General features: G+C 42.4%; 1 pseudogene; it reads right to left on the minus strand.

Moving 5' to 3' along the window:
• Positions 1 to 291: 291 nt before the first annotated feature.
• On the minus strand, positions 292 to 383 carry LOC137368105 (U2 spliceosomal RNA; annotated as a pseudogene).
• Between the last annotated feature and the right edge of the window lie 10,831 nt (positions 384 to 11,214).

The raw sequence follows: 11,214 nt of genomic DNA on the forward strand, positions 1-11,214 counted from the left end.
CAGTGGCGCCCGGTCCCCTTTCTCCTTGAATGCCTTCAGGAACTTGATGCATCCCGCCACATTCTTGAACGTCACATCGAAATATCCACCGCTGGGGAAATCTTGCAGGCAGAAGATGTCCGTAGCTTGAAATCCACAGCAATCGATGAGGATTTTCTTGATGAATAAGGTGCGATCGACTGGTGCATCTCCTTCCTTGTCCTTCACGACCACCCAATCGGTGTTCTGCACTCCCTGGCCTGAAGCTTGAAGATTGGTTATAGCCATTTCACTCAGAGCCTACCCAGGATCAAAAGCTACTGATCATGGTTTCTCCTCTTCCAAGTAGGTACTGATAAGAACAGATACTACACTTGATCTTAGCCAAAAGGCCAAGAAGCAATATAGCTACTCAAGTATCACAAGCCAAAGGTGTATAGAATAATGTTGTTCTTCCTGTTGCCATCATTCCCTTCTGCACTCCCTTTTCAGTGAGGGTGGCGCAATTGGTCAGCTTGAAATGAAGGTGTTATATGAGTATCCAGGTAAGCAGGCTTTAGGCAAAAATTAGGTACACTTGTCTAGTTTTGGTTTAGTGGCTGTTCCTTTAAATCCAGTCAAAGAACTTAAACAGTTTGAAATATAAATAGGCTGCAATGAAGATCCCTGTACTAAGCTTATTTTGATATAATGGAAACAATTATCATCCCTCCATCTGACAGAAATGGTTGGTAGCACAATGAAAATAGTGGAGCAGCACATTCTATCCCATTGCCGCTGTTACTCTGCCTGCTGCCATTTTGATTGGGGCCTAGACTTTGGTGGCCAGAACTCCCAGCTTAACAGGTGGGAGTCTCATTAAAGTGTATAAATTAGAGTCTTATGTCTCATTTTACCTGATGGCATTTTCATGACCTTTAGCATGGTGAACACTCAATGCTCACCTGCCAGTAATATTGGCAGTAAAGGACATTTGCAGCAATATTTAAAGGGGCACTCATATGCAATTAGTCAATCATTGGGGTATCTCTGGAGAGTTGAGGGAGCTTTCCTGAAAATTTTATTTGGCATAAGTTGTCCCTTTGTTTTGCATTTCAACATTCAGTGGCTTAATGGGAGTGGCACATGTTGCCCTCTCTCAGGATGTCAGTACATCTCATTAATTAATGTCTGCCTTGGTGCCAGGAATTCAGTTGGGTTATTGGCCCAGTGGCTGTGAGATGCTGCAGTTGCCACTTCTCAGGCCTGAACCCAGAAAGATTGCTGACCACTAGTATTACAACAGCATCCATCTGACCATCAACTGCCTTCTGCCACCATGCTGAAACCACTGTGGGAGAACTTCATAGGAGTGGTAGAATAACCAAGAAGTCACTTAAGAAAAGCAGATGGGTAGAAATATGATGTTCTGGGTCTTGTTTAAAAAAATACATTCAGAAAATTACAGCTTTTGACTTTCCAGCTTTGTCTGTACAATGGTGCCTGCAGGGGACAGTAGCATAGTGATAATGTGACTAGACTACTTATTCAGAGGCCCGGACTAATGCTCTGGGAACATGAGTTCAAATCCCACCACAGCAGCTGGAATTCCACCAGTGGCAATCTGCAATTCAAAGCTACTCTCAATAATTATGATCACGAAATTACCAGATTGTCATTAAAAACCATCTTGTTTACTAATGTCCTTCAAGGAAGGAAATCTGCTGTCCTTACCTGGTTTGGCCTACATGTGACTCCAGATCCACAGCAATGTGGTTGACTCCTAACTACTCTCTGAAATGGCCTAGCAAGCCACTCAGTTGTATAAAACCGCTATAGAAAAGTCAAATAAGAATAAACTGGACCACCTGACATCAAACTAGGCACCAGAAAGGACAAACACACACCCTGCCCAGTTGGCCCTGCAAGGTCCTCCTCACTAACATCTGGGGACTTGGCCTGAAATTAGGAGAGCTGTCCCAACAGTCTGAAATAGTCATACTCACCGAATCATACCTTACACCCAATGTCCCAGACTCCTCCATCACCATTCCTAATGAAGTCTAATGGCATCAGGTCAAACATAGGCAAGGAAACCACTTACTGCCCACCCTCAGCTGATAAATGAGTGGTCCTCCATATTATAAAACCACTTGTAAGAAGCACTGAGGGTAGCAAGGGCACAGAATGCACTCTGGGTGAGGACTTCAATGTCCATTACCAAGACTGGCTCATCAGCACTGCTACTGGCCTAGTCCTGAAGGACATATCTGCTTGAATGGGCCTGCGGCAGGAGGTCAGAGAACCAACAGGAGGGGAAAACCTACTTGACCTCGTCCTCACCAATTTACCTGTCACAGATGTCTCTGTCCATGTCAGTATTGCTATGAGTGACCACCTTACATCCTTCTGGAAATGAAGACCCATCTTCACAATGAGGACAACCTCCATTGTGTTGTGCGATAGATTCGTGACATTTCTAGAAGCTCAAAACTGTGGGCCATCAGCAGCAGCAGAATTGTATTCACCGTAACCTCATGGTCCAGCATATCCTTCACTCTACTATAACTATCAAGCCAGGGGACCAGCCCTGGTTCAATGAGGAGTGTAAAAGAGCATGACAGGAACAGCACCAGGTATGCCAAAAAATGAGGTGTCATCCTGGTGAAGCTACAATATAGGACTACATGCATGCTAAACAGCAGAAGCAGCATAGTATAAACAGAGCTAAGCGATCCCACAACCAACAGATCAGATCTGAGCTCTGCAGTCCTGCCACATCCAGTTGTAAACGCTGGCGGACAATTAAAAACTAGCAGAAGTGCCGAGTCGATGATCTATCTTAGCCTCCTCCTGAGATTCCCAGCATCATAGATGCTAGTCTTCAGCCAATTCGACTCAGTCCACATGATATCAAGAAACGGCTGAAGGCACTGGATACAGCAAAGGCTATGAGCCCTGACAACATCCCGGTTATAGTACTGAAGACTTGTGTTACAGAACCAGCTGTGCCCTTAACCAGGTTGTTCCAGCACAGCTACACCACTGGCACCTACCCAACAACATGGAAAATTGCCCAGGTATGTCCTGTCCACAAAAAGCCGGACAAATCCAATCCAGCCAATTACCATCTCATCAGTCTACTCTCAATCACTAGCAAAGTGATGGAAGGTGTCATCGACAGTGCTATCAAGTGGTACTTACTCCCTCCACCACCTACCATCTATAAGATGTACTGCAGCAACCCAACAAGCCTCCTTCAACAGCACCTTTCAAACCTGCGACCTCAACTAACTAGAAGAACATGGGCAGCAGATGCATGGGAGCACCACCACCTTCCCCATCAAGTCACACACCATTTTGACTCGGAATTATATTGCCATTTCTTCATTGTCACTGGGTCAAAAACCTGGAACTCCCTCCCTAACTGCACTGTGAGTGCTCCTGCACCACATGGATTGTAGCAGTTCAACAATGCGACTCATCACCACCATCTTCTCACAGCAATTAGGAATGGACAACAAGTCATTGTCAGTGATGCTCACATCCCATAAATGAATGAGAAAAGAAGCAGCTAATGAACATGCAAAGCAGGGTGTCATCTACATGAAAGTAGATCAGAGGTTGCAAGATCTTTATTGCGGGTTGGGAGGACTGGTACTGAGGTGGTACTGGGGTATGATTGTGGGTGGTAGGGTGAGGGGGACGTGTAGATCAGCTGAAGTATTGGTCAGTCAACTGTTGACAAAGACATCAGGCTGCAAGCTGATGCTGCCGTACCCCTGAGTCTGGTCTCTCCTCACTTTCATTGGGGTTTTCCTCATCAGATTGTGGAAAGTCTTGCTGTGCAGGGTCCATGTTTTGATCCCATTGTGCAGGAAGGTTTTCCAGAATGCAGCGCACAACCACAATGTGGGAGACTCTTGGTGGGCTGTATGGCAGACAGTCCCCAGACCTGCCCAGGTAGTGAAAGTGCTATTTGAACAGTCTGATAGTGTACTGTATGATAGCTCTAGTGGTACCATGGCTCTGATCGTATCTCCATTCAGCAGGTGAGCACAGGTTACATAGAGGTGTCATGGGCCATGTGTGTAGACCGTAGCCTTTGTCCCCAAATAGCCAACTTCTGACTTGCTACACTGGGTAAAAAAAATGTGGAGATGGTGGACTAGTAGAGTACGAAGGCATCATGACAGCTGCAAGGAAATCAGGTACAGACCTCTGTAAATCATTGCCGATCATCACTCATCATCTGAATATTGAGGGAATGGTAGCGTTTTTTGTTCATGAAGGCTGCTGGTTGATTGGAAGGTGTCTTTATAGCTATATGGGTGCAGTCAACCACAGCTGGAACCTGTAGGAAGCCTGCTATAGCAGCAATGCCTATAGCCCTTTCCTGCTGACTGCTGGCATCCATGGAACTATTATAAAATAATTGGCCTTGGCAAAGGCAGCATCAATGACATTCTTAAGGCAGACATGGACTGCAAATTAATTAATGTGACTGATGTTACTGCTGCAGCCAGGAAAATGCATGAGGCAAAAGAAATTAAGGTTCATAATCATTTTTACCACCACAGGCAATGCTAGGAGAATAGGTTGTATGTCCAGCTATGAGAGGCTGCACAGCTCCATAGAGAAGCTTAACCTCCTGTTATACTACTCCATAGAAAACTGAAGGTAACTGATTATGGGCCTATAGACCCTATAGGCAGGGTAAAAACACCTGTGAGCAGCCTAGTGTCCTCGGTATGTTGTCCACAGAGTCCCAACTGCAGCTACTTGAGATTTATTGACCTGCTGCTCCTGTTCCTGTAACCAGCATAGCGTGGCCAGGTTGACTCCCATCTTGAACTCTAGGTTTCTTGAACATTCAGAAAACATCAGAGTGCAAATCAGCCAATTTGAATTCAAAGACATAAAGAAATTCAGCAAAGTAAATTGCACAGTTACTATTATCTGAGTGCTTGCAGGTGTCCCTTTAAATAGTGGTTCCAATTGCTGCTTTATTCCTATTGCACTACTTTCTTTTTGGCGAGTGAAAATGGTGCTGGATCCTATTGGCATTAGACGACCCTGATTTAAAAATATTAATGAGACTCCTGCCTGCTTCTGGCTGACACCAGGGCCACACCAATAAAGGCCCCAAGGAAAATGGCAGCAGGAGGGATCAAAGCAATAATGGATGGTAAGTGCAGCACTGTGGTTTTAAGGCTGTTACCAGCTGAGGGAACAGGTTAAAATGGGCCCAATAGGATCAAATGTGTCCACAGAAATAAACACTGATTTTATTGTAATTTGCAGTCTTGATGGCAAGCAAATTTCAAACATTGGAAAATAACCAACTACCTTAATTCATCTTAGAAAAATGGTCAAAGTTGTTATTATTTCATAGTCTTCAATCATTTATCACTAAGGGAAAGTATAAATTGATCGCTATTCCACTAAAACGACCCTTACACTTTAAAGAACTGCTTTCTGATCAGCAGTAAATTGACATGAAAGTTACTGACAACTCAAAAATTATTTCCCACTGTTTGTATTTCATGGTAGAAAAGCACTACAGTCATGGTATCCTGTCATCTATTTGAAATGGAATCAATATATCACTCAATGATTCTGTATAATATAGGCCAGTACAACTGTTAATTGTAACTGTTAACTTGGGAATTTACCAATAAAATTCTAAACATGCTATTTATAAAATAACACAGGTAAGAGGATGTTGCAAAGCAGTAATACATTGATTGCATTGAATGACATTGATAAACTTTACAGGCTTCACTTTTGCAGCTTGTCGCATTATCTCAACTGCTTGATGTATTCCTGACTTGTAACACAACTTAAACTATGTGTTTCTTTATAGGTATTAAACAAATAACATGAGTTTCGTGTCACTGTCTATATGTTAATAAGGTGGTCCCGCTTTCATATAAAATATGCTAAATGGAAAGTGATACTTCATTTTGTTTAGAATTTGTATTTTAGAATTTTAAAGATTCTTTACATAACCCTAGCAATTGCTGTCCAATTTTCTGTTTCACAGATATTGTTGCATTATGGAAGATTAGGGCTTTTTTTAAATTGGTGTATTTTAATGACCTATTTTGACAGTTCCAAAACTCTTATTTATAAAATTTGCTTGCAGGAAATCTTCTCATTAGCATACATAGACAATCCTTTGGGAATGAAAGTTATATAATTGGCAGTAAAACTGGCACTTAAAAATATTTTTTTTAATCCATATAATAGGCTGTAGTGAATTAGTTCTTAGTTCTGCAATACATACAAACAGATGAATTAGGAGCAGAAGTAGACCACTCGGCCCCTCAAACCTGCTCCGCCATTCAATAAGATCATTGCTGATCTGATTGTAACTTCAACTCCACATTCCCGCCTACCCCCAATAACCTTTCACCCCCTTGCTTATCAAGAATCTATCTACCTCTGCCTTAAAAATATTCAAAGACTGCTTCCAACACCTTTTGAGGAAGAGAGTTCCAAAGACTCACAAGCCCATGAGAGGAAAAAATTTCTCCTCATCTCTCTCTTAAATGGGTGACCCGTTATTTTTAAACAGTGACCCCTAGTTCTAGATTCTCCCACAAAAGGAAACATCCTTTCCACATCCACCCTGTCAAGACCCCTCAGGATCTTATATGTTTCAATAAAGTCACCTCTTACTCTTTTAAACTCCAGCGGATACAGCCTGTCCAACCTTACCTCATAAGACAACACGCCCATTCCAGGTATCAGTCTAGTCAACCTTCTCTGAACTGCTTCCAACGTATTTACATCCTTCCTTAAAGAAGGAGACCAATACTGTACACAGTACTCCAGATGTGGTCTCACCAATGCCCTGTATAGCTGAAGCATAACATCCCTACTTTTGTATTCAATTCCCCTCTCAATAAACGATAACATTCTATTAGCATTCCTAATTATTTGCTATACCTGTACATCTATTCCTCCTACCAAAATGGATAACCTCACATTTTTCCACATTATATTCCATCTGCCACGTTCTTGCCCACTCACTAAGTCTGTCCAAATCCCCTTAAAGCTGCTTTGCATCTTCCTCACACACATTCTCACCTAGTTCTGTGTCATCTGCGAACTTGGAAATATTACATTTGGTCCCCACATCCAAATCATTAATATATATTGTGAACGGCTGGAGCTCAAGTACTGATCCTTGCAGTACCCCGCTAGTCACAGCCTGCCAAGCGAGAATGACCTGTTTATTCCTGCTCTCTGTTTTCTGCCTGTTAACTAATCCTTAATTCATGCCAGTATATTACCTCCGATCCCAAATGCTTTAATTTTGCTAACCAACCTCCTGTGGGGGACTTTATCAAAAGGCTTCTGAAAATCCAAATATACTATGTCCACCAACTCCCCTTTATCAATTCTGTTTGTAACATCCTCAAAAAACTCCAACAGGTTCGTCAAACATGATTTCCTTTTTATAAATCCATGTTGACTATGCCCAATGTGGGCTTTAAAAATACAGTTCAGCTATGAGACTCTCAGAGAAGTAATTCTGTTAGAGGAATTTAAAAACTGTCTCCCCTTCTCAATAAAGACCCATGTAGAGGAGCAGCAGGTTCTCCTGGACTGAGAACACGTCTTTCCTGTCTGCTCTCATCTTGCTCTCACCAGCTTCGGAATTCATTGAAGACATATGAACTGCAAGAGAGAAAAGTCTCCTACAGTGAACAATACTGGGCCCCAACAAAAAGTAAGAGCTGTCGACAATCAAGGACTCTACAGCAAGCTGAAACACAGAAACAGTAACAAGAAACAGCGCCCCCTGTTAGAGATTGCCTCAAACCTCTCCATTTTATTTTTCTTCAGCTCTTTTCTGTCCCTCTTTGCATGTGTGTATTGTGTGTGCATGCTAGCGTGGGTGCGTCATATATCCATAGGCATTAACTGTATTAGGGTTTAAGTTTAAGGTTTAATAAATTTCACTTTTCTTCTTTAGACTGAAGAAGCCTGTTTATGCTTATTGCTTTATAACTGGAAAGTGGTGAACAAGGATTCACCAAAGGGGGAGCTCAAAACACAGTGTGTTTAAAATTAAACCCTGTTACAATAAGACCAAGTGAAGACAGCAAAAGACCCCTAGATACCTTGCTCACCTGGTCATAACAGTCTTCCTTTACTGTATTCTAAAATCCTCCCAATCCTCAGGTTTACTACTATTTCTGGCAACTTTATAGGCCTGTTGTTTTAATTTTATACAATCCTTAACTTTCTTTGTTAGCCACAGTTGGCTGCTTTTACTTTTGGGGATTTTGTGCCTTGAAGGAATGTATAGTTGCTGTAAATGATGTGATAATTCTTTGAAGATTATCTATTGTCTTTGCACTGTCATATCTTTTAATGTACCTCAGCCAATTTGCCCCTCATACCTTCATAATTTCCTTTTGTTCAAAATTGACATCCTGGCTTCAGATTGAACTACCTCACTTTCAAACATAATGTAAAATTCTATCATATTATGGTTACTCATCCCTAAAGGTTCTTTTACAACAAGGTTATTAATTCGCACTTTCTCATTACGTAATACTAGATCTAAAATAGCCTGGTCTCTAGTCAGTTCCTCAGCATACTGCTCTAGAAAACCATCCCTAACACATTCCAGAAACTCATCCTTCACAGCATTACTGCTCATTAAGTTTACCCAGTCTATGTACAGATTGAAGTCACCCATAATTACTGTATACCCATGCTACATGCTTCTCTAATCTCCTGATTAATACCATGCCCCACACTACCACTACTGTTTGGTGGCCTATAAACAACTCCTATAAACAGCTGCCCCTTGCTGTTTCTTAGCTCCACCCAGATTCCACATTTTGTTCTTCTGATCTGAGATCCTCTCTTACTAATGTACTGATCCCATCCCTTATTGTCAGCTCAGCACTACCTCCTTTTCATTTTTTCCTGTCCTTCCTAAATGTCAAATATCCTTGAATATTCAGTTCCCAGTCTTGGTCACCCTGTAGCCATGTTTCCTTAATGGCAATTAGATCATACACATTTACCTCTATTTGTGCCTTTAAATCATCTACCTTGTTGCAAATGTTGTATGCATTCAGGTAGAGTGCCCTTAACCTTGTCTTCTTCACATTATTCTGCATTCTAAACCTAATTGATGCTTGCCCTTGTTTCACCTGCCTTCTAATGTCGCTTGCTACTTTTCTACCTCCTCTTTACCAGCTTTACTTCCTTCCAATCTGAGCTACCCCTCAGGTTCCCATTCCCCTGACAAGCTAGTTTAAACCCTCCCCAACAGTACCAGCAAATCTCCCTGCAAGGATATTAGTTCCGGTCCTGTTAAGGTGTAAACCTTCTATCATGTACAGGTCCTACCTGTGTTAGAACCGGTCCCAATGCCTCCGAAATCTGATGCCCTCCCTCCGACACCAATTCTCCAGCCACATGTTCAATCGATCAATCTTCCTATTCCTATGCTCACTAGTACATGGTACTGGGATTAATCCTGAGATTACTGCTCTTGTGGTCCTGCTTTTTAATTTCCTTCCTAACTCCCTAAAATCTACTTTCAGGACCTCATCCCTCTTCCTACCTATGTCATTGGTACCAATGTGGACCACAACCTCTGGCTGTTCACCCTCCCCCAGATGGTTGTCCTGCAGCTGCTCCGTGACATCCTTAACTCTGGCACCAGGGAGGCAACATACCATCCTGGAGTTACGTTTAACACTGAGGAAATGCCTGTCTAATCCCCTGACTAGTGAATCTCCTATCACTATTGCTCTTCGACTCTTCTTCCTCCTCTCCTTTGCAGCTGAGCCACCAGTGGCGCCATGGACTTTGCTCTGGCTGCACTCCCCTGAGAAACCATCGCCCTCACCAGTGTCCACAATGGAAAACCGATTAGTAAGCAAGATCGACTCAGTGGACTCTTGAATTGCCTGCCTGGTTCTCCTAGACTGCCTGGTGGTCACCCATTCCCTCTCTGCCTTCATGCTCCTAACCTGTGGTGTGACCACCTCCCTAAACGTGATATCCATGTAGTCCTCTGCCTCGCGGATGCACAACAGTGACTCCAGCTGCGGCTCAAGTTCCAAAACCGAGAGCTCAAGCTTCTGCAGCTGGTGACAACTCCTGCAGATGTGTTTGTCTAGGACCCATGGTGCGTCCATGGCTTCCAACATACAGCCGGATGTACATTTCACTTGGCCGAGCTGACCTGCCATTCCGTAACTTTAAAAATTATTTATTACAATTAGAAATAGAATGACTTACCAGTTGCTCACCAATCAGCTTCTTCACCTGTACCGAAGACAGAGGCAGCTACTGGAGGCTGAAAAAGAAAGAAAGAAAGAGCCCCTTCCTCACCGAGTTCCCTCACCAGCTGAAGCTAGCTACCTAATTAACTACAGCTACTTTCAGCGAGTGTGTATATCCCAGTTTAAAACTGTAAGAAACCTAACTTTCCTCTTAACTTAAACAGTAATTTCAATCAATTGCTAAATGTAAACAAAACAAAAACTAGACTTCAGAGATTAACCCTTAAAATCCACTCACTTACCAAACTCCCTTCTTCACACTCTGTGCCCCCCAGCAGCATTCAGTGCAGACAAGCAGCACTGAGAGTCCCCTGAATTTATGCTCCCTGTAAACAATGCAGTGTCAGCTCTGCCAGAGCTCAGAAACAATTTTAAGCTAGCTACCTAATTAAATAGCTACAGCTGCTCTCAGCGAGCTTGTATATTCCTGTTTAAAACTGTAAGAAACCTAACTTTCCTCTTAACCTTAAACAGTCATTTAAATTAACTGCTAAATGTAAACAAAACAAAAACTAGACTTCAGAGAGATTAACCCTTAAAATCCAGTCACTTACTAAACTCCCTTCTTCACAACTCTGTGCCCTCCAGCAGCACTCAGTGCAGCTGTATCTAAATTACTTTTCTTTAACTTCAAAGTCTTTGAAATTATATCAAACCTGCTTCTTTTTAGCTTTTGCCTTTGGCTTTGGCCTAAAACTCACCAAATTCCTAGTGCTTCAGAAAGAAGCTAAAGGCCCTTGGTGCCAGTCACCTTGTTTATCAAAATTTATTGTCAGGTTATTCCATTACATATATTGAGGATTTTGCTAATGATCATCAACCCAGGTCAGGGAATAAATTCTGCTGTAATCCTCAACTAGTGCCCATTGCTGTAGGGGATAATTGCAACAGAAAATTGCAGACAGGAGTTAAAGTTGTCTGTCGCCTTCAA

The sequence above is a fragment of the Heterodontus francisci genome, chromosome 3 (genome assembly GCF_036365525.1).
Source record: "Heterodontus francisci isolate sHetFra1 chromosome 3, sHetFra1.hap1, whole genome shotgun sequence".
Lineage (NCBI taxonomy): Eukaryota > Metazoa > Chordata > Chondrichthyes > Heterodontiformes > Heterodontidae > Heterodontus > Heterodontus francisci.